The 27882-nt window shown below is 33.1% G+C and overlaps 1 protein-coding gene across 9 annotated transcripts in view; it reads left to right on the plus strand.

Annotated features, from left to right (window-relative positions):
- Nucleotides 1-27882, plus strand: part of TRIP12 (thyroid hormone receptor interactor 12) — a 170774-nt gene that overhangs the window by 24774 nt on the left and 118118 nt on the right. For all 9 annotated transcript variants that reach the window (XM_051983370.1, XM_051983369.1, XM_051983372.1 and 6 more), the window contains exon 2: nucleotides 23390-23524. The gene's annotated coding sequence lies outside the window, so the exon portion shown is untranslated. The remainder of the gene's footprint in view (nucleotides 1-23389; nucleotides 23525-27882) is intronic.

Consider the following 27882-nt stretch of genomic DNA (forward strand, 5'->3'; position numbering starts at 1 on the left):
ATGAAGGTATAGATAGGATAGGATTTGAGTATGAACATTTTGATTCTTTCCCAAAAATTGAGATTTATTGATTGGTTCTGGTTATTTGATTCTCTCCAGTAATCATTAAATTACAGTCTTTCTAAACACTGACACGCACACACACACGTATCTATGTATACATATATATGAATGAATGAAATTAGATAGCGTCGTATAATATGTGGAAAACTGTACTTGAAATTGGAAAGACCTGGGCAGCTCAAAAACACATGGTACTTGTACTTTAGAGATGTTACTTACAGTTTCATCTGGCAGATTATTCTCATAATCTCATTAATATTTAATCTGCTTTTCCTTATCTCGGCTCTTCAAACCATTATGTTTCCTCTATCTTTTTTTTTTAAACTACATTTAAGGGTAAAGTAACTTGCCTGGAGTTAGGCAGTTAATAAGTGTCTTGAGGTTGAATTTGAACTTCTCCCTCTAGGTTTGGTGTTTTATTCACATCTCATCCTGTTACTGTTCTGTCTTCTCATTCTCTTAGACAAATAGAAAAAAACTGACAATCTTTGGTGCCTCTATTTCTTAACCTTCTCAACCATTTGCTGTTTGGGTTGTGGTATCATCATTCAACTTAAAGTACTCTTTACAAAATTACCAGCGGTCTTTTAATTGGCCTTTCATCAGTTCTCCTTTACAATCGTTTCTGAAACAATAATACCAGTATTGATTGATATAGCCCTTGAAGGTTTGCCCAAGTACTTCATATGTATTCTCTCCTGTTTTACAGATGAGGAAACTGAAGCTGAGGGAGTGACTTGTGCAGAGCACTCAGAGAGTTAATATTTGAGGCAGAAATGAAGATGTACTGCCTATCTTAGAGGGTTATTGTAAAGATCAAATCAAATGAAAAAACATTCAAATGCCTTGAAAATCTAAAAATGGCTAAAGAATTATTTGATTTTTTTTCTTTCTGAAGCATTCATTGCTATTGATCACCTTCCTCTCCCAGCCCCCCACTCCTCCATAGCTTTTTCATTCTGGGTCTTTGTGACAGTACTATTTGTTGGTTCTTCTCCTACATACTTGGATGTCTTTCAGTTTTCTTGACTTTCAAGGCACTGTTACCATTGGTCCCTTTTCTATTCTTTGTCAATGTCATCCTAAGCATTCCCTTGGGTTCAATTATTGTCTCTATGCCAGGGATTCCTAGAACTATTTAACCAGTCCTTTCTGCTAATCTGCAAAATCTCATTGCTAACTATATTGGAATTTTTTAATTCCTTAGAGATATTGATGTCAACATGTCTGTAACAGAATTAACCTGCTTCTCTTCCCCTCCCTCCCAAATCCATCTTTTCCCAAGCTCTCTATATTTTTACAGATTCTCACCATCTTTCAAATCACCCAAGGTTACAACTTTGAGAGTCATTCAATTCTGCCCTTCAGTCCCCAATCTCCATAGTTCTTTTTCTGTGTGCAGATAGTATTTTCTGGCCAAAATCTATTGGAACAGCTTTGGATCATTGATCCACTGAGAAGAACCAAGGCTTTCATAGCTGATCATCATACGTTCTTGCTGTTATTGCTGTACAATGTATTCCTAGTTCTACTTGTTTCGCTCAGCATCAGTTCGTGTAAATCTTTCCAGACCTTTCTCAAATAAGCTTGTACATCATTTTTTGTAGAACAATAATATTCTATTATCTTCATATACCACAACTTTCATTGCCAAGGTTTGAAGATTTTGCCTCCACGTCTCTCATTCAGCCCTCTCTCTCTTGATCATCAGTATGGTTCCAGACCTCATCATTTCTTACAATGTCTATATTGAGAGTAGGTTCTAATTGGTCTACTTATCTTGAATCTTGATTTTTAGATTGTTCTACATACACCTATCAAATCAATATTCTAAAAGTAGAGGTTGGTCCATACTATTCCATGTTGTTGCTCAGTAAGCTTGAGTGGTCTTCCTATTATTAAACCCTTTTATTATCAAATAGAATCTCTTTGGCACTTAACCCTTCACTACTTAGTTCCAACATACATTTTCAGGTATATGATTCCCTTTCTTTTCCCTTTCCTGATCTTCAGATCAACCAGACTGGTCTTATCACATGTGACTTTTCCTCACTGTTAATCATATTTGGAATACTTTTCTTCTCACCTCAGCCTCAGAATTCAGTTCATGGGGCATCTCCGGAATCAGAATTTGACTCCTTCTTCCCTATAGTAGCCAGAGCTTCCTCTGTACTACCTATATTAAGCTCTACATTTTACAGTGGAGAATGGGTAGATTATATCACTTAAATCTTGTTTCCTTAGGGTATAGTACAGTATCCAAAATATAAAAAAGGTGTTTAATAGCTAATAGTTGTGTCCTGCTCTACATTATTCTTTCTCATCTTTAATCCTTTCCAATGTACTCATAGTTCCTTTATTGCACACAGTTTTGCTGAGGTGTGTTAAAAACATAAATGAATACTCTATTACTGGACTTCTTGAATAATAAATTACTTTGTCCCTCTACTTTTTCAGCATCTTCTTTTTTCCCATCACTTTTAAAATTTGACTTTAAGGGGACCTTATTATTCTCTACAAAGTTACCAAAGGCTCACTTTACACCTCTATTTGGTAACCTTTCTCAGTCATTATCTACATTCTAGTTTTCTTAGTTTTAGATACTGTTGACCACTATTTTTGGATACCTTCTTTTCTTACACTTTTGTCTTAATCCCTTCTTTTTATTGTCTGTCCTCACGGCTAATTCTATGTAATTTATGAAACCTTTCAGAGCTGTCTTTCCCATTAGTGTTCTCTATTTTCTAATTTTCCTAGAGCACTTTAATGTTTTCCTTACTTTCCTCCTTTTCTTTGCACACTTATTGCATATATATCTTAGTATTGCCTAAGAATATTGAGGCTAGTTGCTATTTATTTTTATATTTCTTGAACATGGTGGGTACTTATTAAAGTCAGCATTAAGCTTGTACTTTTTAATCACTGCCAGAGACAAAAAGATAGTAATGAAATAAATGATCTCAATCAGTTTACATTCTGTTCTTTGGATTCAACTGAATTGGAAGGGAGAGAAATTTAAAGGCATCATCTGTGTGAGGTGATGAGGACCTGAACAAGGATGTGTTGTATATACTTATGGATTTTCTTATTACAAGAATAAAAGCTTGAGGATGAGAACTGGGTGGGTGAGGTTTTATAACCTCTGATTCTGGAACATTTTGTAGATGCTTAATAAGTGTTTAATTAACTGAATGTGAGGAAAGAACTGAACATGTAAAAAATAAGGGGCTTAGGCTATTAGGATAATGGTATCATTTAAAAAAAAGGTTGTTATCAGAAGTTTGGGGGAAATTAATTTTTGGTATAATAGGTTTTAGGGGATGGAACAGTCTTTGTGAAATTAGACTTATTTATAAGACTAGTAAAAGTTTTTTTTAGGACTAATCAGTGCAGCAGCAGTAATCCTTGAGAATAGAAGAAGAGTACAAGTATGGCAGCATGAACTGTGAGTAATCCTATTGTTAGGTGTTTATAAGGATATCATAGGCAACTTCTGTAAATTACCATTTTAAATCCACCAGGGAAACTACTTTTAAAAGGGGGTTACTCTGATACCTGATAAAGTTAATAATCTAAACTTCTCCTTCTCTTAATTGGTCGGCTAAGTGAATACACATGTTGAAAGAATTAATAATCCAAGGTTACAACATGTGTATTCACTTAGCCGACCAATTAAGAGAAAGAGAAGTTTAGACAGAATTAATAATCCAAGGTTACATTTAATTAGCTTGTGTGGCTTCCTGCATATCAGTTTCTGTAAAATGAGAGAGTGGGACCAAACTGTAATTCTGTAAAAGAATGATACCCTAATCTGTTTTTGGATCACTTTAATTTAATTCTATGTACGATATTTTGGAAAAGAAAATCAAAAACTGGTGAGGAGGAATTTATTTTCACACTTTTCCTCCCCTGTTTCTTAATCTTTTTGCAGTTGAGTTTAGTGAACATCCAAGAGCCTCCTTTGTACATGCCCCTCTCCCTTTTTGTGCAGGCATTGGCTTGAGGTGGTTGGGAAGTAGAGGTGAAAGTACTCCTTATTTAAAATACAGCATTCTTTAAAATGTGATTAAGGGCCTAAGAGTATTCAAAGATATTGTAAGATTCTAGGATGGGAGAGATCATGAGACATGAAAATAAGAGATGGATAGGTTAGGTTTTGTGGAAGCATCTTTGAAGGAAGAGAAGAATTTCTGTTCACTGGGATGGAGGATGGTCATTGGATGTAGGAGAGGACAAGATGAAATCAGGAAACTGAAAGTTCATTTTGACTGGATCAAAGAGTAGGTGAAGGGAAGTTTTATGAAATTGGGCTGAAGGGTGGTAAGTTGGAACTCCCTAAATACCTGAATTATGTTTTTGTATTTTAGCCACTTAAATTCCCCCCCCCCCCCCTTTTTAAATAGAATAACAATCAAATGTGTCCATTTGGAAAATTATTCTGACAATATTTATGGAGGATGAAAGGGAAAGTGAAGAGATTAGTTAGAGGAGGCTAAAAATATCAGCAGAAAGATGAGGGATTGAGCTAGGGTTAGAGTGGTAGAAAATATGAAATGAAGGATATTGGTACAAAAAAGTGTAGTAACACATACATAGAGTTTGTGGAGATAAATGGTAGGAGACATGCAGTTTTCATAAAAAGCCCTTCTTATTGCTGCAATTTTTATGGAGACACTCATTTTTTAGATGTTCTCAAATTCATAATTAAAAAAATTAATAACAAAACTTCATCTCAATTGATAACCTTCATTATGTAGTAGTGAATTGATTTGGCTCAGTCTAGCTCTTTATATAGACTTCAGATTTACATAGATTCAGACTTGTAAACTCAATGTAGTACTCTTAATATTACTTATAATTTATACTAATTATGTTCATCATTTAAGCAGAGGGGTTTTTTGGAGGATGGGATGGGGTGTTAACTGTTAAACACACTGGATAAAAATAGTTTGTGTAAAAAACCAAATAAACCTAAAAAGTCATTCAGTAAGCATTTGTTTAAGCACCTATTATGGCCAGACACTAAGTGCCTTTGCTAAGCATTGAGGGTACAAGAAAGTCAAAAGATGCCTTGTTCACTAGGAGCTTATAGCCTAATGGGTGAGACAATAAGCAGACAACTATAAATTTGAGATAATCCACAAAGGGAAGATAATAGCATTATATGGGATCTGGGAAAGAGGCCTTACAAGATGTGAAATGTTAGCTAAGACTTGAAGCTAGGAAGTGGAGATGAAGAAGAGAGCAAGGAATAGAGACAGTGAAAATGCAAAATTTGGAGATATGATGCTCATGTTTAAGAAATAGCCACTAAGGACTGTTTCACTGGGTCATAGCAGACTCCAAAGGAGTGAGGTGTAGGAAGTAGAAAGTTAGCAAGGGGTCAGGATATACTGAGTTCTTTAAATGTCATTTGGAGAATTTTACGTTCATTTGTGGAGGCCATAAGGGGTATGGAGATAGAATGAATGAACTTGATTTGTCACTTGATTAGTTGGGTGAGGATATTGTAGAATGAAGAGTGACTGAGGTTTCCAGCTAGAATGGCTGGATTTTTATAGTTGCTGATGCTATTAACAGATTTTAGAGAGAAAATGGGGATTTGACTAGACATTTGTTTTGGTCATTGCCTAGCAGGCAATTGGATTGCAATCTGAAAGTTTGGAGTAGATGAAGATAATATAGGTAAAGAGATGATAATTTGGTAATTGAAGCAATGCACTCTGGTGCTTGAGATTGAAAGAAGAAAAAAATAAGAAAAAAAGTTATGCAGACATAGTAGTCTTGATGAAGCGCTCCTGAGAGGAAAATGAGGAACCAGTGAAGGAGAAGGAGCATTCAGAAAAATGATGGAGAATCTACATTGGAATGGATCCTTACCCGAGTCATAAATCTGGAATTATAGGACAGCTCCTCTCCATCATTTGCTTCTTGGTAGCCCATTTTATTTTTGGATTGGACTGTTCCATTTATTAGGAATTATCTCTTTAGATTGAGCCCAAATAGTAATTTGTTGTGTGGTGCTGAAATAAGATAAAATTAATTTTCTTTCAATATGACTATCTTTCCCATATTGGGAGAATGATGTTTCCTCCTTTAAATACATTTCTAAGCTAAAAATCTCTTATTTTCAGCACATGGTATAGTTTCTAGTTAGCAAGTACTCCTACATGTACATGTTGTTGTGCCTTTAAAAAATGTGTATTCTGAGAACAAAATTCAAGACTATGACTTTCTTGCACAGAGAAAGCCAATTATAGTGAAATCATTAAAAGAAAACCAAACCAAAACCTCAAAAATTTGTGGACCCGAAGTTAAGAACTGCTGCTTCAGAATTCATTTCTAATGATGTAGCCTAATATTGAATTAGCTTTTGTGGCCTCCATCTCATATTGCCAATTCATTCAACTTGGAATCTACTAAAGTAACTTCTCTTCCTCTTCCCAATTTGATGAAACCCTTAAAAGTTTTGTGAATTCTTTTTATGAACTATTTTTAGCTATTGTTTTAGCTATTATTCACTGTGTGTGTGTATATATAAATGATTATTTTTAATAAAATTATTTCAAGTTTAACCTTATTAAATTTCAGTTTTATTAACTTGAGCTTGTCATATCAAAATTTTATAAGCATGCTTTTGAGCATTTTATCCAAGTTATTTACTAACATTGAGAAGAGCTCTGGAATACTCCATTAAAAGGGTCCTTTCAGATTATCAATTACTCATCAATCAGTTTTATTTACAGTAATTTAGTCAGTTCTAAAAATACCTCATTATAATGGAAAGAATGATAGACTTAGATGACACTTAGATTTGAATCCCATGCACATAGGACTTCACTGAGCCTTATGACATTAGGTTTAAAAAAAAAAAATGTAATGCTGGTACCAACCTCATGGTTTCTGGTGAGGCTCAAGAATTCTGGTTGTGTGCACACTAATATTTTTTTTTGACACGAGATGATACGGTGGAAAATGCACTGGTTAAAGATTTAGGTTAAAATTCTGTTTTGGACACTTCCAGTTTTCCTAATATATGAAATGAAGATGATAATGATATCTTTCTGATGATCAAATGAAGTAATGTATGTGAAACCCTTTCCAAATATGGAAAATATTAACAAAAATATCAGTTGTTATTCTAAATACCTTAAAGATTATTCATTAAGAGATTTTGTATCAAATTATGCTAAAACGCAGATGAAATATGCCTATGGAATTCCCATTCAATCTAGCTTTCTTTTCACAAAAGATCAGTAGGTTAGTCTGGGACAATTTATTAATAATCCTATACTGGCTCCTAATATCTTTACCTTTCCATTGTTGGCAAATCAGTTATTTAAAATTATTCATTCTACCATTTAAATCAGCTTTTCCATAAGTGTGGAGTTCTATATATTCTTCTTTACCTTTTTTGATAATTGGAATGATATTTGCCCAGTTTTTAGTTTGCGGGCAGCTCTTCTGTCCACTTGATTTCATCAGAAATGATTCCATAAATATATTTCTCAAATTATCTTGGTTAAGAATTGAAGTATAATTAGTAACTGAGAATAGCTAAATACATGTTTATTTCTTTGCAGATCTTGAGGTCCGGTTCTGTATTAGGCCTTTTTTCTTGGTAGAGAAAACTGGTTAAATATTGAGCATTCTCTTCATTGTTGACTTGTCTCTTTATTCCTTTCTTTTCCTCTTATAAAGAAAAAAACATGGTAGGATCTCCTATTGCACTTAAGGGAAATCTCATCTTTTTATTTATTTTTTTTTGTTCCTATTGTTTTTTAAAATGCTTAATTAAAACATGACTCTGATTTTCCAGTGACACATAACCCTTTTCCACTCTGTAAGAGAATCCTCCCTTATAACAAAGGATAGAGTTAAGCAAAGCAAATGAGTACTATATCCATATTTTATAGTAAGTATGGCTCATTTCCTACCTGTGGTCTACTTCTTCACTATTAAGATGAGAGAAGAATGCCTCAATTTCAGTCCTCTGCATCTGTATAATTGCATTTATTATAGCTACTATGAAAGATATTATAGAAGGACATTTGCTCAGTAATACATTCTGTTGATGATGGGAAAGAGATTTAAATAAAACTTAAGGTGAGTGTACCCACATAATAATGATATACATCAAAAAAATGAGCCAGGGAATTTAAACTAGATGGATAATATATTATTTTATGGCTATCACTGAACTTGCTAGATTCGTATATAGTATTGATCAGTGAGAAGTATATTTTGTTCAGAAAGAAGATTAGTTAGGATAATAATAGTAGCACTATACATGAAGGTTAGTGAAGTGACGTGTACATTTGCAGTAAGGCTTAAAGAAAGGAGAATTGAGATCCTGTCTAAAATACAGTTCTGGGTGATTGGCCTCATGAATAACCTGGATAACAAGTTTTTGGTGCAGATTGCAAAGCTGAATAAGTCGATGGTAGGGGATTTGAACTATCCAGATAGTTTCTCAGTTTTGCTGTGCTAAAAACAGATTGAACTTGCTATTTAAAAAAAAAATTCTTTTTCAATAGTTTTGTTCCTCCTCAACCTTTCTTCCCTCTTAAAAGGAAATCAAAATCCTTTGTTAAAAGAATTCTCTTTCAGTGAAGTCAATTCCCATATGGGCATGTTCAAAATGTGTCATTTCCCCTCTATAGAGAAGTAGGTGGCATCTTTTAATAGTTGTGGTTGAAAATTTAATTCTTCAAAATTGATTTTCATAATTATTTTGAATTTTTATAATGTTGGGTTGTGTAAATTGTTCAGTTGATGTTGCTCACTTCACTTTATCATTTCACAAAAGCTTAGGTTTCTCTGAAACTCTTTCCCCATTTCCTACACAGTGACATTCCATTATATTTGTGTATTATAATTTATTGAGCCATTCTCCAATTGATAGGCACCCCAGCCTTACTTTCTAGCTCTTGGACATTTTAGAAAGATACTTAGAAAGATATTAGAAAGATGTATATCTTGTGACTTTTATTGGAATATAAGTATAGTAATGATGGTAAGTTGTTTGTCCTTCATTCCTTGGCAAGAAGAATAGGTCTGGGTCAAATAGTATGTAATACATAGTTTATTAACCTAGGCATGGTTCCAGATTGCTCTCTTGGAAGGCTTATGCCAGTTTCTAGTCTTCAGTCTTTTTCTTTTTCTTCTCTCTTCCCTTCTCTTTCTCTTTAACTTTCTTCTCTCACTTTTTTTCTTCCTTGAAAACTGTTTCTTCATATTTCATTAGTTTATCCATTAGGGAAAGATTCTTATTCAAATTTGAATAAGTTCCTTATATGTCTTATATAGTATCATCTTTGAGGAAGAAGAGGGAGCAAAAGGTACTGATCTGGAGCTCATTCTGACCAGTGGCTAGCTAGCCAAATTGAGATGACAGTAAATTGGGCGGCAGCTATAACTAGAAGGAAAGTGCTTTGGAAGCATTAAGATAATTTTCTTTCCCTGAGGTCTCAGAATATGAAGGTGACTTTTTTCTTTGTCATTTCATGTATTCTCTTTTATCTTATTCATTGCCTTTTTGGTGCTTAGTTCAAGCATTCCTTTTCCCTTTTTCTAAAAACTCATATCTTTGTTTTATTACTTGCCTACAAATGCTTTCATTTTTCCATCCCTGATTTTTTAATATTATTATTTATTTTTATTTCCATTGCAAGTGCAGACTTTTGAATTATAAGAATATTCCAAGAATTTAAGAAAAAGCATACATTTTAAAATTCTGCTTGTTAATATGATTTAGTCTGCAAGTGAGTGAATATATGCTTTTATACCTTTCATTAGAAGTAAGAATATTCATCCCCCCCTTTTTTTTTTGTTAAGCACTTTTAGAGTATCTTTTTTTTTTTTTTTGGCCCTTCTGTATTAACACCTTTGGTTTTTACCATATCAGATGTTGTAAAAGGTGACTATGAAATTTCCATAGATCAGACTAGAATGTTGCCTCCCATTTGTATGATGATATATTTATAATATATTTTCTGGAAATTAGGGCTAGCTTCAAAGTGTTTTCCATCTAAAGTGCAGAATGATCACTGCATTGATAGGAATATGTATGTACCAAATTCATATTATTTTGACAGTATGAAAAATATTTTAAAAACAAAATTTTTGTTTTCCCCATGCATTTTGATCTCTTTTATATTAAGTTTCTTGCTGTATTAGAAATTACTTGGTTTTAAACATTTTTTCTTGATTTTTTTTTTTGTGTACTATATTTCACTTTCCATATTTCTTTGATTTCTTTTTTTTTTTTTTTGTTAATGATGCTCCAGTCTCTTTTTAACATTGCTTAATATTTGTGACAACTGCAAGTCTTCTGCTGAATGATAGTCTTTCCATTTACTTCTAAAAATAATCAGTATATGAGTATTTATTATTTATTGGTTAATTTATTCCTGTTTGTAATCTTTTAACTACTAGTTGAAATTTGAACCTCTGTTAATTGAGCCAAAACCCTGATATCTTTGATTTTTATTCCCATTGAGCTAAAACCCTGATTATCTTTGGTATTCATTCCCCATGATTTTAATAGCTTAATAAATAACTGTTATGAAGATCTAATAAGATCATCAAAGAGATCTCATTAATTTCAGAGTTTATTCTAACCATGCAGATAGTTGCCCTTCCTGTCTTTGAGACTCACCAATATGCTTTACTTATCTCAAGGGGTTCACAACAGGAGGTCCACCTGGAGGGGGGGATACCCATGTAACATTTTGGTTCCATCCACCCATTCATGCGACAGGACCAGTCAACAAACATTAATTGTCAACTGCATAGCATGACATTCTTTCCTTCTATCCATGGGAGTTTATTGTGTAGCCTGCTTTTTTATTCTTTGTATGTCTTTTTGTCACTCTCTTGAAGTCTTCTGAGACATTATTGTTCCATGTCTTAATGGTTTTATGGTAATAAATGAAAATAATGTTTGTTAAAGAGGGGAAGTACTTTGTAAATTTAAGCTGCTATTGTTATCAATGCTATTAGTACCTTAGGGGAGGGGTTGTTGAATCAAAGAAAACAATTTTGTAAATATTTTTGTGTAATTCAAAATGTTTTTTTCAAAATGGTTGGTCAATGGTTTTAGTCAAAAAATCAAGTCATGCTTGACTAATCTTAGCTCTTTTTGATTAAACTGATCTAGAAAATTTTTGTGAGGTAGTTTGCTTACATTTTCAAAACATTTGAATAAAGGTATCTTAATGCTGTTCTTTTTATGTTCTATTGTATTTTTCTTGTTTTAGCAAATGTTTTCACTTACAGTTTTTTAAGTGAAGAAAGTATGCTTCAATCTGCATTCAGAGTTCTTTTTCTGGATGTGGATAGCATTTTGCTTTACGAGTCCTTTGTACTTGTATTGCTGAGAAGAGCTGAATCATTCATAGTTGATTGTCACAGTGTTGCTGGTAACTGTGTACAGTGTTTTCTTGGTAATGCTCAATTCACTGTGCATCAGTTGGTACAGGTATTTCCAGGTTTTCCTGAACTTGTACATCATTTCTTATTGCACAATAGTATTCTCTTACGTTGATATACCACAGTTTATTCAGCCATTCTCTTATAGAGATGATGGACATTCCCCCCTCAGTGTCAAATATTTTGCCATCATAAAAAGGACTGCTATAAATATTTTTGCATTTTTGTATGTCCTTTCCCCTTTTTTCTTCATGATCTCTTTGAGATTGAGGTGCAGATCTAACTATTGTTATTGCTAGGTAAGAGGATAAGCAGTTTGATAGCCTCTTGGGCATAGTTCTAAATTGCTCTGCGGAGTGGTTGGACCTATTACAACAATGTATTAAAGTGTCCCAGTTTTTCCACATCTTCTGTAACATTTTCCTTTTTTTGTCATATTAGTGAATCTGATAGATGTGAGGTAGTTCCTTAGTTGTTTTAATGTGCTTTTTTTTTTAAATCAAAAGTGACAGCCCTTCATGTATATAGATAGCTTTGATTTCTTGATCTGAAAACTGCATGATCATATCCTTTGACTGTTTATCATAATCTAGGCTTGTTTTCTTACAAATTTGATTCAGTTCTCTACGTATGAGAAATGCAGAAAACACTTGATATAACTTGTTTCCCAACCATATGCTTTCTCTCTAATCTTAGTTGCCTTAATTTTTGTGCAAAAACCGCTTTAATATAATCAGAATTATCTACTTTGCATAATATTTTCTATCCCATTTGCTCATGATCTGTAACTTATTTGCATGCTGTACCACGTGGTTTATATATTGATCTTACTTCATTGTCAATAGTACTTTTTAGCAAGATGTATTTTCTTTAGGTAGGTCTGTTTTTACTTTGGCTTTGTCTGAGATTATTAAGATTGCTACCTCTAATTTTTTTTTTAAGTACTTCAGAATCTGCTCTAGCTTCTTAATCTTGGTTTTTCTTGTGAATTTATGTAATACAGGATTCCGGTTTTCAATCCACTCTGCTATCTGATTCTGTTTTATGGGAGAGTTAATCCCATTCACATTTGTTATTACAAATTCTATATTTCCTTTACCCTGTTTTTTCATTCTTTTGTTACTCAATAATATTTTGCTTCTGTCTGCCTCCTCTTTTGGTCTGCACTTTGTTAGTGTGTGTGTTTGAGCGTGCTGCGTTCAGCACCTGTTTGCCCCTTTCTCCTTTTATTTAATCTCCTCCCCTTCTACTTTCCTATTGGGTAAAATGGATTGTGTGTGTATTCCGTCTTTAGTCAGTACTGATGAGATTAAAGTTTAGGGCAATGCCCTACTCTCTGGGCTTTTGGGCCTCTTTAGGTGAAAGTATTTACCCTATTCCTTTCTCTTTCTTCTGCACTGAGAACTATTATTTTTTTTTGTCATTCCCTCAAATTCACCTTATATACCTGTATCATTTTGTTTATGTATATTCCTCCTTACAGTACTATTTGTGAGATAATTTTTAAGAGTTACAAGTATCGTCTCCCTATGGATTCCTTGTTTTCTTTTTCCTTTTTTAATCTTTTCTTGAGTAGATATTGGAGATCAAATTTTCTGTTCATTTGTGGTCTTATGAGAGCTTGAAATCTATTTCATTGAGTGAGCAATTTTTTGCTTGAGTATTATGTATTATGCTTAATTTTGTTAGGTAGCTGATTCTTGGTTGTAATTCTAGCTCTTTTGCCTTTTGTAATGTCATATTCTATGACCCTCCAATCTTTTAATATTACAGCTGCTGCCAAGTCCTGTATAATCCTTATTGTGGCTCCCTGATATTTCAATTAGTTTCTTTCTGGCCTCCTACAGTATTTTGATCTGATAGTTCTATAATTTGGCTATAACGTTCTTTAGATTTTTTTATTTGGGGATTTCTTTCTTAAGGTGTTTAAGTGGATTCTTTTCAGGGCCTATTTATATTTAGCCTGTGGTTCTACGATATCATGGCACTTTTACTTTTTTAATGATATGGGCTGGGGCCTCTCCTTGATTATGACCTTCAGGTAATCCAAGTTTCTGACATTGTCTCTCCTGGATCTATTTTCTAAGTCAATTGTTTTTAAAATGAGATTTTACATTTTCTGGCATTTTTTCATTCTTTTGATTCTTGATATCTCATAGTCATTAGCTTTTTAGCTAGTGTCAATAACTTTTTAGGAGTTTTTCTCAGCTTTTGAAGTTCCTTTTCTATTTTGTTAATTGTGTTTTTTAGGGATTTTTTTCTTTAGTGGATTTTTGTATCTACTTTTCCATTTGTCAGTTCTACTTTTTAAGCAATTATTTTCTTTTTTCAAGTTGTTAACTCTTAAAAAATAATTTTCTTCCATCATTCATTTCTTGTAATGGGGAGATGCACTGAGGTCAGAGTACTTAAAGCCAATTATCAACTGGATAATACTCTTATCAGTATATGATTGAAGAAAGAATGGCCCTGCCCACTATACTGCAGGCTTGATCTGTTGAATAGGAGATTGGGTGGAGGAGTTGGTGGGTGGAGTGAGAAAACCAGAGGCACTTCTGGCAGATTCGTCTCGTGATTGCTCTCACTTCGAATTGCCATTTTGTTCACCTTCACAATGAATAAAGATCAAGGACTTTTGCTGATCCTGACTGGCTCCAAGGTGCTAACACGGGCTTCACAACTTCTTTCACCAATTCTGTTTTTAAAATTCCTTTTTGAACTCTTTTGTGAGTTCTTTCTGGGTTTTTGACCACTTTACATTTTAGTTTGGGGTTTTGTTCCTAGGTGTTTTGGCATTATTGTCAAACTTTTTGAGTTTGTGTCTTGGTCTTCTGTCAATATAACTTTCTGTAAATCAGACTTTTTTGTTGTTGTTGTTCATCTTTTGGGGGGCATTATCTCAGATTTCTTGTGCCAGGTGCTGCAGGCCCTAGCTGTTGCTTCACTGATGTTGCCCTGCATTACACAGGGGGCTGTCTGATGGTGTGCTGAGATGGTGGGGTCTGGAGGATGCCTGGTGCTGCTGGAGGCCAAAAGAGTCTGGCAGCTTACTTGTACTAAGTAGGGGGTCCTTTCACGGCAGGCAGGCTGTTTACTGCCTGTTTGTTTTTAGGCATCTTTAAGATTGGCTGTTATGGATGTTCTTATTGGAGTCTGCCTCTTCTTCTGACTCTGCTGAGACTCTTGAGGGGTCTTGATGTTGTGTTGGTGTTATCCTAGGCACAAGTGAGGTAGGACCAGGTAGTGGAGGTGCCTCACTGCTTGGCTTGCTGGGATCCTTCCTGTGCTAGATTGTACTCCCTTCTACTAGAGTGAGACTGAGCTTTTTTGCTCATGTTCCAAGTTTCTTGGGCTAAAAGATTGTTTTCCCCTGTCTTTTTGCTAGTTCCCCTGCTCCAGCATTTGTTTGGGGGCACTATTTTATGGTGTTTTGGAAGTGAATATGGGAGAATTAGGGTGGTTTACTTTTTGCTCTACCATCTTGCATTCTAGAAATCCAATGATCATATCCTGTTGCCATTGTAGAAAAAGAGAAATTTGATCTTTTGATTAAATTTTGAAAAGGTAGGGTAACTTAGGTAGATTTGGAAATAACCAGTCTCTGAATATTCATCAATGTTTTCTTGTCTGCTTGGTCTTATATTCCTCTGAGTTTTTGTCAGTGATTAGATAATAGGACAGATGACTGTCCTTATAAAATCTAGAATTTATGCATAATTGGGAGGGATTATTAACACATCACATGACTGGTCTCCCATTTTATTTTGTCTTTTTTGAGTTCATGAAGGATGAGGTTTGTCTTTTGTGTCTTTCTTTGTGATACTTGAGCATGTAGTATCTTGAACAACCTAGTAGGTACTTGATAACATGTTTGTCCCCAGACTGCTTTTCTAATAGCTATGGGTAGTTTTTATTTATGATTTCCTAAAATATAGAAAGGTCAGAGCCTTCTTTCATGGTTTTCAGGAAATTAGCTTGACAGATATGTGACGCAGGGACCTTTTGGGAAGGATCTGAGTTCAGATTCTGCTGTACACTCTTTAGTAACTGTATCACTTAGTTATTGTCAGCTATAGATGAGTATAATAGCATCTATTTTCATAATTGTTGAGGGTATTAAAAAAAAAGCAAAGCACTTGACAATTCATGATGTGCTATGTAAAACTATTATAAAGATAAATCTTTACAGTTCAATGATGTATTTTTTTGTCAGTTGTTGCTATCTTAAATTTTAAGATTCTTTTTTCCATTGGAGTGTATTACTTGGGAAAGGTTTTTTTAAAAAATTATTATTTTCTAAGCTACTTAAATCATTTCTCAGAAACTTATATTTCATTTTTTATTTTTTAATCTCTTGCTTAATTTCTTCTATCCAAATGTTTCTAGAAAACCCAGTTTTCCCATTATTCTTTGTTTACAGTTGTTATAGAGTTACTTTCTCCTTTTTTAGATATCTTTAGATATTCAATATTTAAATATTTATTTATGTGTATTTCTTGCTACTAGCTCCTAAATTGAAACTTTGAACCAGGACAACCTGATGTACTTTGAGGCTCAGTGTTTTAGATCTTCAGGACCTTCTCTGCCACTTTAGGATGAAATATTAGGAACCTCTGAAGCCCAGCCTTCTAGTGCATGCTGTGATATACCACCTATTACTATTTGATGACTTTTGAGTTTTCCTGGAGTTTTCTGATGCCCCTAGGTTGTCTGATATGTCCTCTTTGCTATCCCTCTTCTCATTTCTTTACAGCTTATCTTTTAATATCCCCTCTTCCCATATGCTCTTTGGGCTTTTTTTTTTTTTTTTTTTTTTAAAGACTTTGGAACCTTTTAGGCTACAAGTATCCCTGGTTCATCTCTGATCACACTATAATAGAATCTTACAGGAGCACCCAGTTGAAGTGCTAGCTTTTTGGCTTCTGGTGAAAAAAGTAATTTTGTACAATTAAAATAGATGTTTTCTGATAAGAATTTACTTGGGATATTTGTAAGATGCAATATTGTAATCAGATTTGTGTTATTTTTGAGTTTATTAAAGCATGAGGTTCCTCTTTATATAGGTATCCTTTGGATTTTATCAAGTTTTACTGTTTTTTTTTTTTTTTTAATATTCCTTAATTAAGAAAAAAGCATATTCTCTTTTCCCATCTCCCCACTTCCAAAGATAAAGGAAGAAAATACCCTTAGAATAAATACGCAGCTAAGCAAGAAATAAATAAATAAAAATTTCAACATTGGCTATATCCCAAAAATAGATGTCTCAGTCTTGACTTGTAATCCATCAACTCTCCCAGAAGGTTGATGATTGTTTTTCAGAGTTCTTAGGTCTTCCAAGTTGTTTTTATAGTGTTGTTGCTTTTATATAAATTATTCTTTTGATTGTACCCATTTTCTGCTTTTGTTCATGCAAGTCATCTCAAATTTCTCAGTCATCTTTAACAGAACAATAGTGTTCATATACTATTAATTAGGCATTCCTTGATGCACTTACAAAACCTTTTCTGAGATTAATTCTTCTGTTAATATAGTTTTGTTTCCTTTGTCAGGGGTCCTCAAACTACAGCCAGACTTAGGATAATATGTTTTGTATGATTTAACATGTATAACCTATAACATTGTTTACTGTCTTATGAAGGAAGATGAGAGAAAATTTGGAATTTTAAGAAAATGAATGTTAAAAATATGCTATACACAAAACTGGGGAAAAATAAAAAAAAAGGAAATTATAAGAATATTTAATTGTTACTATTTTTAATGAAATTTATTATTTCTATTATTTTGTTGGGCATTTTCATCGGTGATCTGAGTTTTTATTGGATATGTGTGGGTTCACACACATGCTTGTGGGTGTATATACAGACACACAAACATATTTTTGTATGGTGGTCTGTAAAAAAATTTAATATATTATGTATTTGAAATGCCTTATTTCATGGGGTAATGTTGCACAACTGAAAAAGTGTATATTTTCTAGTTCCATTCATTAATTGCCTTTGGTTTATTATATAACTATCCAAAATACTATTGAGATCCTTAATGTGTGTGTGTGAGAGAGAAAGAAGTACATTAGAATCCTCTTTTATTACAATTTTACTGTCTATTTTATATATCTAACTTGAAACTCAGCTCTGTAACTTGAAAGCTAAGTAATATCTTTTCAGTTTGTAGATACTATACCGTTTGTATATATTTTGTATCAATATTAATTCATTGTCTTTGTTATTTTCAGTATAATGTAGTTTTGCTATTAATTAATTAATTAGTTTTTTGCTCTTGCCTTATCTGAGATTATTTTCACCCTTGCCTTTTCTTTAAACCTGGGCTGAAGCTTAATAAATTTTGCTCCAGGCCCTTATTTTTCCACATATTAATCTTTGTTTCAAGTACGGTTCTTGTTTTAAAAAAAAAAAAAAAAAAACCACCCACAAAGAATACCAGTAATCCATTTTGCTGTTCTTACATTATATGAATTATATGACTTTGAATTCATTCCACTCATATTCTCAGTTATGATCCTTAATTGTTTATTTCTTTCCAATTCTATTCCTGTACTTTTCCTCCTGTTTGTTTCTATATTATTCTTGATTGAAAAGAGGGTAGCACAAGAATATACCTCAGCATTAGTGCTCCATGTCTGATGAAATCTTGCTTCTCTTTCTGTGCTCCTTTTCTCGTAGTGCTTAGAACCTTTTATTGCTCTTCATCTTACCCTTTCTATGCCTCCATTGAGTAATATCTGTGCACCCTATTCTGAATATACATAATTTGATTAGTTCAGATGAAAGTGAAATTAATAACCCAATTCTCTTACCTTTTGTGTGTGTTTGTGTGTGTGTGCCTGCGCGCTTTTATAGTATTTTATTTTTCCAAATACATGCAAAGATTGTTTTCAGCATTCACCTTTGCAAAACCTTGTGTTCTAATTTTTCTCTTCCTCAAGACAAAAAGCAATCTGATATAGGTGCAATTCTTCTAAATAGATTTCTATATTGATCATGCTGACCAGAAAAATAAGATCAAAAGTAAGAAGGAAAAAGCAAACTAACAAAGAATAAAAAAAAGGTGAAAATCGTATGTTTTGATCCACATTCAGTCTCCATGGTTCTCTTTGGATGATGATGGCTCTCTCCCTCACAAGCTTATTGGCCTTGAATCACCTCATTGTTGAAAAAAGCCATGTCCATCACATGTGATCATCATATTATCTTGTTGCTACAGTTGTACAATGTTTTCTTGGTTTTACTTACTTTTTTTAGTGTCAGTTCATGTAAGTCTCTCCAGGCCTCTCTGAAAGCATCCTGCTGATCGTTTTTTTTAGAACAATAATACTACATAACGTTCCTGTACCATAACTTATTTAGTCATTCCCCAACTGATGGGCATCCACTCATTTTCCAGTTCCTTGCCACTACTAAAAGGATTGCTTTTTCATTTTTTTTTTTTTAACTTATGTACTCCAGTTGGGAGAATTTCTTCTTCCTCACCTCACATCCATTCCTTCCTTTCTTAGTTTAATTTTAATATTTTATTACCTATGACTCATCCATACATGTGTCATTTCCTGATACTAATATATTAATTCTTTGTTTCATTCATTCTTTGTTTCAAGTTTTCCCATTTCTGTTTTATTTTTGTTTGTATTTCAAGATTTTTACACAATTTTTTTTGTTTTGTTTTTTAAAATCGGGAATGTCTGGAAGACCTTTATTTCATTAAAAGGGCTGACAAAACCCATGAATCCTTTTTTAGAACCATGTTTTAGAAATGCATAAAACAAAACATCAAGTATTAACAAAAAGGGACAGCTAGGTGGCACTGCAGATAGAGCATCAGCACTGAAGTCAGGAGGACCTGAGTTCAAATGTAGTCTCAAGACATTTAATGCTTCCTAGCTGTGTGACCTTCCCCCGCCCCTCCCATTGCCTCAGCAAAAACCAAAAACAAACACAAAAACAAAAGAGAGACAGGATTTTAATGAAAATAATGATGTAATTTTCTCCTGTCAAAGTTTATAGACTCCCCTGAACTCTGCATGGATTACTTTGGATCTGCGAACTGTAAGTTAAAAATCTTTTCCACTGAAAAACTTGCATATGCTTTGGTTTGGGTTCGCTTTACTTACCTGTAAATCTCATTTATCTTGGAGAGTTCCTGTAACCAAAAACTTTTATCTCTGTAAGACCAACTTGATGAGATATTACTCTTAGATAACCTCATTTCCAAGAGTATTTTCATTATGGCGGTGTTAGGAAATGTCTGGCCTATTGGTCCTATAAGGCCCATGAAATCATTTGGTTTGCTGAAGGTATAACAGTCTCCTACTGCTTGAGTTTTTAAATTGATAATTTTGTATGATCTTCAAATGATGTTATATTATAAATATCGAAAAGGCCCTTAGCAGAAAAAAAATTTCATACCCCGGCAGTATTTTGTACAACACACACTAGAATTTGGAATTCCCTGGCTTTGCCTTGTATTATGTCTGAAAGTCTTCGTTTATAATGTGGTGATAACCTGTTTTGAAGGACAAATTTTAAATTGAACAAATATATAAAATTTTTCCTTAAGGAAAACTTTCTCTTGCCAAATTTTTCTCATCAAATTTCTGTTGGAATTAGAAGCTAAAGCTGTTTATTGCAAAATTATTAGTCATAACATCAGACCAGTATTTTAAAATAGGGCAGCTCTTGTCAGGGTATTAAACTTTTGAGACAGGAATTGGGGGATATAGGGAAGCAATATAAAGGAAGTAAAAAAAATTAAAAAAGTAATTAAAAAATTTTTAAAAAATTAAAATAATTAAAAGATCATACTTTTTTTTTTTTTTAAACACCAACAAAATGGAAAGTCAAATATTGAAGTCATCTATCAAGGGGTGTATTCTACTGAGAACTTAAAAAAAAAAAGACTCCTAAATGAGTTAAGTAATAGGCGAATTTAATGCCCTTTTCATGGAGTAGTTTGTCTTACAGATAATTGTCTTAAAGTCAATAGACTAGTTGAATTATTTTGGCATCAAATGAATTTTCAAGTTAGATTAATTTTTTAGTGCCATATATGCAACATAAGGCTGATGTCTGAGGCAAGTCAAATCAAATAAATTCATTTTCTTTTTTCATTCAAATAGCAGGAAACTTTGAGTGACCTTAAAGTCAAAACAAAGGATCTGAAAAAGAAAAAAATTGGTCAAATATACATATGTTATTTCCATACTATCAACATTAAAGTACCCTTTTGGTAAAAATTGATTAACTTACATTTGGGGGAATGTATGTTGTTAAGAGACGTTTTAGAAGGTATTTGTTAAAGTAAAATGCCATAACAAATTTAAAAAGTGAATTTTTGGGAAGGTTTAGAGTAATGGAGAGCTGGGACATGGAACTTTGGTGAAAAGTTCTGTCCTTAAAATTAAACATGACAATTATTTTTTGGGTGTCACTATTTTCTCTTGTTCTTAACAATCTGACAAGCTTTAGCTTAAATATCTGGTATTAGTAAGGCAACTTTATTAGGTTTATTTTTTGGAATCTAGCTTTAAATCCCAATTCTGCCACTTTATAGTCTGTGATGGACAAATCACTTTATTTATTTTGGACCTCAGGTTTGTCATTTCTGTGGTGAGGGACTTGGACAAAATTACTTCTAAGGTTCCATCTATGTCCTAAATCTATGGTCCACTGGTTTTTAAGTAATTAATCTTTATTTGAAGATAAACTTAGTTGGGATTAAATGAGTAGAAAAGTTAAGAGAAGGAAGTCATTATAGCCAGTTCTTTTGGATATTCTAATAATTGTTAGTTTTCAATCTGAATTTTTCAGACAATCTTAAAGTTTTTGTAAGACATAACAATGACATGAATTGAAGCTAAATGAAGTATAGGTTCAAGAGGACATTGTATACAGCAACAAAAGATTATGTGATGATCAACTATGACGGACCTGACTCTCTTCAACAATGAGCTGTGATTAGAGGCAATTCTAATAGACTTGGGATAGAGAGAGCCATGTGCATCCAGAGAGAATTATGAAGACTGAATGTATATCACAACATAGTATTTTTACCTTTGTTGTTTGCCTGTTTATTTTATTTTGTCATTTTTCCCCCCCTCTTTTTATCTGATTTTTCTTGTGTAGCATGATAAATGTGGGAAGATGTTTAGAAGAACTGCACATGTAGGGGAAGGGGGAAGTGGGAAAGGAGAAAGAAAAATTTGAAACACAAGATTTTGCAAGCGTGGCTTTTAAAATCTACCTTTGAATGTATTTTGAAAAATAAAAAGCTTGTTTAAAAAAAAAAAAGGCATACCAATAAGTAGCCAAGTTTATAGCAAGTTGGGATGTTCAGAGTTGTTGTTTTGCCCACCCATACTACACTGTCTCTGAGTCAGTATCTTTAATGTTAGGGATTGTATTCACAGCAGAACAGCCATTCTATTTTCATAATTTTAATTGTTGAGAAGTTCTTTTACAGTGAGCTGAAATCTGATGCTCTGTCATTTGACTAATGTAATACCTCCTTCACATGACATTCCTTCAAATATTTGAAGAAAGCTATTATTTCTAAACGTTTTTGTCTGATTCATTCAGTCTATTCCTATGATCTTGATTTCAGCTATCGTAAACTTTTCATTGTTTTACTCTTAAAATGTAGTACTTTGAACTGAGAACAGCAGTACTTTTCACTTGTTAGGAACAAGCTCATGAAAAATTAAAATCTATCAAAGTAATAAAATTCAAATTTTCCTTCTTATAATTATTTTCTGCCTTTAGTCATTCCTACTAAAAATTCACTAATGCTTATCTTCAAAGAGTTAAGCATAATTATTGGAACTCAAGAGTTTGGGGTTTTTGGCTTATTTTAGTTTTGGTGGATGAAATGCTTTAGTGGCTAATTGAAGGCTTTAATTGATCAGTAACTTTTTCTAATTCACACTGTAGACTTTAAAGTTGATCGATTTTCTTCATAGAAGAGGGTATCCTTTCAGCATGACCCATCCATCTTACTGGAACTTTTCATCATTTCAGAGATCATATCAGGAAGACTTTCTGAAGACAGGCAATCTGTCTTTCTTTTTCTAAGCAAAAATATTTAACACATGATGATCTGTATTTAATTCTTTGTCTCAGATTTCCATAACTAACTTTGGATGGTTTTCACTGACTGGTTTTATGATTCTTGTTAAACTTGTAAACTTGTCTATATAAACTTTTTTGGAGTAGATTATTTGTGAATTTTAATTCTGCGGCACATAAAAGGAAGTAGCAAAATACTGTTATTAGTTTTATTCTTTGAACTTTCAAAATGCCAGAATTTTAGAACAGCAGAAGGGGAGGGGACCTTAAGAGATTTATTCATAGGAAAAATTTGTGTATGGATAGGTAGGTATAAGATAACATTTCTTGGTGTAGTAGTAGATACATAATAGGTGCTTAACAAATATTGTTAAATAATGGGTTAACTTATAGTGTGTTAAATGAGAGACAACTTTAAGACATTTCAGGGCTTTATGCATTTAGTGAATGTTGGGTTTCTCCAGGGGACTGGATTCCTCCTTTTTAGCTGACCTTCATAGCTTTTCAAGTTAGTTTCTACTACATTAGTGGACTGTTTTTCTTGCATATATTTTTGGTTAATAAGTTTTTGGACTTGTGACAATTTATTCATTTGCGGTTTGCATTTTTCTAATTGCCATTGAAATCTCATCTATTACAAGCTATTAGGGGAACACAGAGAGATCACTTATTAATTTGATTCCTATTCCTTCTAAATTAGAAGAGTTCATTGCTCTTATCTCATTTATAGATTTCTATTTGAGATTTCTTTTTTTGGTAGCATTTAGTTTTAAAAATGTTGTTAACTAGAAAATATGCTTATTTATTGGCTATGGCAGTGTCAACTGAGGAAGGCTGGACAGAAAGCAGTCCCGGAAGGTGCCAAACTCACGGGTGTGGCTACTACTACCTGTCAGAGAGCAACTTATCAGTTCTGTTTTGATAGACCAAGGTTGCAGAAGTCCAACTAACAGGTAAAAATTAAATTGTGATTTATCCTTAAGTGTTTAAAATACAAATTAATTATATAAGTTTTTTGGGAGGAGGGGCTTGTGGATTTTTTTTTTTTTTTAAAGAAACAAAATAAATTTTTGATAGTTTTAAAAGATTTAAAGTTCGGATTGCTCTGTTATTCGTGCATTCTTATATTGGCTGAATGTCAGAAAAGGATATTAGGGTAGCTATGGGTAACAGGAGATGTTACCTGAATTAGTTAATGTGGAATAGGAGAGTAATAGGAGGTTGATGCCTTTTGTCCAGAAATTTAAAGTTTATCTGTGGAGACATATTTTTAATTAAAATTATTTTGGTCACTTAAATTTCCCTCTGTATTTTTTCATCTGCCCCTCCCCAAAAGTTACCCCCACTTTATAAATTAGCATTATTTTTTTAAAAGATAAAGAGAAAAATCAGTACAATGAAATATATCTTAAAATTTGTGCAGTGTACAACACTTTTGCAGACCTCCCATCAATGTGAACAGGTGAAATTAGAAGTGCCTTCTCATATCTCTCCTTTGGAGGCATACTTGTTCATTAGAAATACATAGAATTTACTTTTGATTGGGGGGAGGGGGGAATGACTTCTTTCTATTTACATTGTCACTGTATAGGACAGCTAGGTGTTGAAGTGGATAAAGTGCTGGGCCCCAAATTAGGAAGACTCATCTTCCTGAGTTCAGGTCTGACCTCAGAAACTTAGTAGTTGTATGACTCTGGACAAATCACATCTATAAAATTAATTGGAGGTGAAAATGGCAAATTCATGCCGGTATCTTTGCCAAGAAAACTCTAGTGAGGGTCACAAAGAGTTGGTAATGACTGAAAAATGACTGAACAGTAACAAGTCATTGTGTATATTATTTTCCTTTACATCAGTACATGCTTCTGTATTTGGTATTTCCATGCTTCTGTATTCATCAATTTCTTATAGTACATACAGTAATTTATCCATTACACTCATTTGAGTGTGTTCAGCCATTCCCCAGTTCAATGGGCACCTTTGTTTTCAATTTTTTGCTGTCAGAAGTGGTGTTGCTGTAAATATTTTGGTGTAAATGGGGACTTTTTTTTTTTTTAATCATTGACATTTTAATTACTTTATTTGTGTAATTCCAAAATGTTTTCCAAAATGATTCAAACTCTAGCAACAATATATCAGTATATTCTTCTTACAATTATTTATATTCTCTGGCTATTTATCTTTTGGGGAATGGCTTTTGGTTATAAATCCATGCAGGCTTATTTTTATTACTTACAAGTCATTTTTAACATTTAGACCTATCTTTATTGCTCACAAGTCATTTTTAACACTTTTGTTTGCACTTTAAGCTATGAGTTTGAAAATTAGTCCATTACGCTTTCTTTTTCATTTTAGTCCCCAGGACATAATAAACAATTAATGCTTGTTGACTGATGAATTGGTTTTAGAACAAAATAAGTAAAATCACAAAAGAAAATTAAATTCATAAAATATAAAAAATATAAGAACAAATATAAGTTGATAGCAATGACATTTGACAAAAGTTGACAAAAAATAAGAATCCCCTTCCCCCAATAACAGTCCTGGGCACAAAGTTTTGGAGCAGGGAAAACAAAGGGATGGACAAACTTTTTTTTTAATTATAGCTTTTTATATACAAAACATATGCATGGGTAATTTTTCAACATGGAAATGGCATAGGGTTTAGCAGAGTTTTACCTTTGGGATAAGAGGATGCAAAAGATGAGCAAGATGATATAGGTATGAAGAAAGCCATTTTCTATAATGGGATTCTGATTGGAAGGCTGTGTCTCTGGGCAGAATTATGACAAAAGAGATGAGTGGGTAAGGGTCAGAATAAGAAATTTAAACTCCAGTTTTCCTGACACTACAGTACATTTAAGAGAGCATTGAGGGGAGAGTGCCTTCCATGGTGGCCAAACATGGAATGGAATATGGAATAGCCAATATGGCTGGAACGTAGAGCTTATGAGGGCTTACTTTGTAATAATGTTAGGCACAGAAAGATAAGATCATAAGAGTATGGAGTTAGAACCAGCAGGGACCTTGGGGATCATTTAGTCTGTCATCTTTATGAAAGAAGTGTTAAGATACAAGAAGTGTAAGTGACTTGGTTAGGACCACAAAGCCAGACTGCCCAAGAGAAGCTTTACATGCCCAATATAGTAGTGTTTATGGAATCCCAGAGGAACTAGAGAATGACATGGGATCAGAGATCACCACTTTAGAAATACCTGTTTGACAGAAATAGGAGACCAACCAAGAGAGAGACACTATTATAATTATTCAGTGGAGCCAGAAATGGTCTGGATTCTGGATAGTGGCTATGTGAATGAATCCAGAAAGGGATGAAGTCTGGAGAAGTTGATTTTCTCTCAGGACTTAGTAGTTAATTGAATATAATGAGTGAAGGAGCAGGAGGAGTTGAAGGCAACTCTTAGTTTGAAAATGTAGATTTTTGGAAAATGGTGGCATCCTCTAGAAAGAGAGGAAATTTGGGGAATTAGATGGATGGGTTTTTATGGAAAAGGTATAAGTTCTGAATTTGTACAAAGGGCATCTAAGGGGAAATGTACAACGATAGCTAATTGTGGTAATATGGGACTAGAGCTCAGGAGAGATACCAGACCTGAATATAGAAATATCTGGCATCATTTTCATAGAAGTGATGACTTAACCCCATGAAAGCTGATGAAATCCTGAGAGAGGAACTCTTAGGCCAGAGCCAAGGCAACATCTCACGTTAGGAAGAAAAGTAGAAGAAAATTACTTATTATTTTAGTAACATCTGATTTATTTTAGTAAGCGAGGTTTTTCACATAAGTTGAACTTTTTTAAAAAGAGGAATTTTTATGAAGATAAATTATGAATATAGTGGGAATTTAAATTTCAACAAATATGAAACTTGAGGCAGTGAATAGAGCCCCTGGCCCTAGAGAGTCAGAAGGACCAGAGTTCAAATTTGAGCTCTTAACCCTGATTGCCTGGAGGTGTATCCCTCTTTCTCCCTGCTCCATCCCCTCACCAATATAAAATTTCTATTATTTAAGTGCTAGGCTTTTAATATTTGCATCATTTTTGCTGGAACTTTATTGGACTTAGTGCAAATAGTCTTTTATACTGCTTCTGGTGCAGAAGAGAGCTTTCCAGAACTCATATATTTTTCAATAAAAAGTATAGTGATTATCTTTTATCCTGTTTATGATGAAGACAGCTTTCCAGAACTTATTTTTAATGATAAATTGAGATTAAAATTGATTAAATTGCCATTTTATTTTTCAATAAAAACTATAGCAAACATAATGTAATATTTTCTTGTTTTTTGGTTCAGGGTTACTTTACATTCAGTTACTGTTGCAATTTTGTACTGTAATATTCTGATAGCATCTTTTGAAGTTTTTGCTTTGACAATAAATGCTAAAGATAATGCTATTTTTTTCAGTTTTTTAACTATGAATGGTTACTGTAAATGGCTCTGCCTTTAACAGTTTCCTGACTCCCATTTGTTTTGCTTCTAACAAGTTTTAGCCATTTATTAAGATTGTAAATTGTTGTGAGGCCCTTAGAGACTTGCTTATTTATTAATAAGTCATGTTTCTACAACTTTATCTCCTGTTTTAAAAAAAAATAGAGGGATAAGGAATTATATATATATATATATATGTATATATATATATATATAATATGTATATAATATCAATATGAACTTTTATGTAGTTATTAATTTAACTACTCAAATATCATTTTTGCTTATTTCTATAGTGACTGATCAATTAAAACTCAGTTATCTATTTGCATCATATATAGTGAAACTTTCAGCATTATATATAATTTACATATTCTTGGGTTGCCTGCTAATCCTAGTAATTATATATTTAGAAAATGTCCATTAATTTTGATAATTGCTTAAAGAGAGATTTTAATAGCCACAACACATTCTGTTATTAGCACAATTTTTATATTCTTATTCCTAATGAAATAGATTTTTATTTATGGAATAGTTTTTAAATAATTAGGTTGGTAGTGTATTTAATTTTGAATCATAGCATCATCTTATTTAGAGCTGAAAAAGATCTTAAGAGCAATCTGCTGTACAGCCTCCTTGTTTTTCACTTGATGAATGTGAGGGGCCACTGGCCCCGTCATTTTAAGTGTCTGGTGCTTGAGGCCTTTCTGCCTGTCTTCCCGACTATATAGATGTCTTCTCATCCACTATACCTCATACTGTCTCATCGGTGTTAATACTTTTCCTTTAGCAATAAATTCTTAATCGTTTTTGATGTTAAGAAATAAATGTGTGGCAGAGCATTGAATAACATGTGAACTTAAA

This window comes from Antechinus flavipes, chromosome 3, assembly GCF_016432865.1.
Source record: "Antechinus flavipes isolate AdamAnt ecotype Samford, QLD, Australia chromosome 3, AdamAnt_v2, whole genome shotgun sequence".
NCBI lineage: Eukaryota > Metazoa > Chordata > Mammalia > Dasyuromorphia > Dasyuridae > Antechinus > Antechinus flavipes.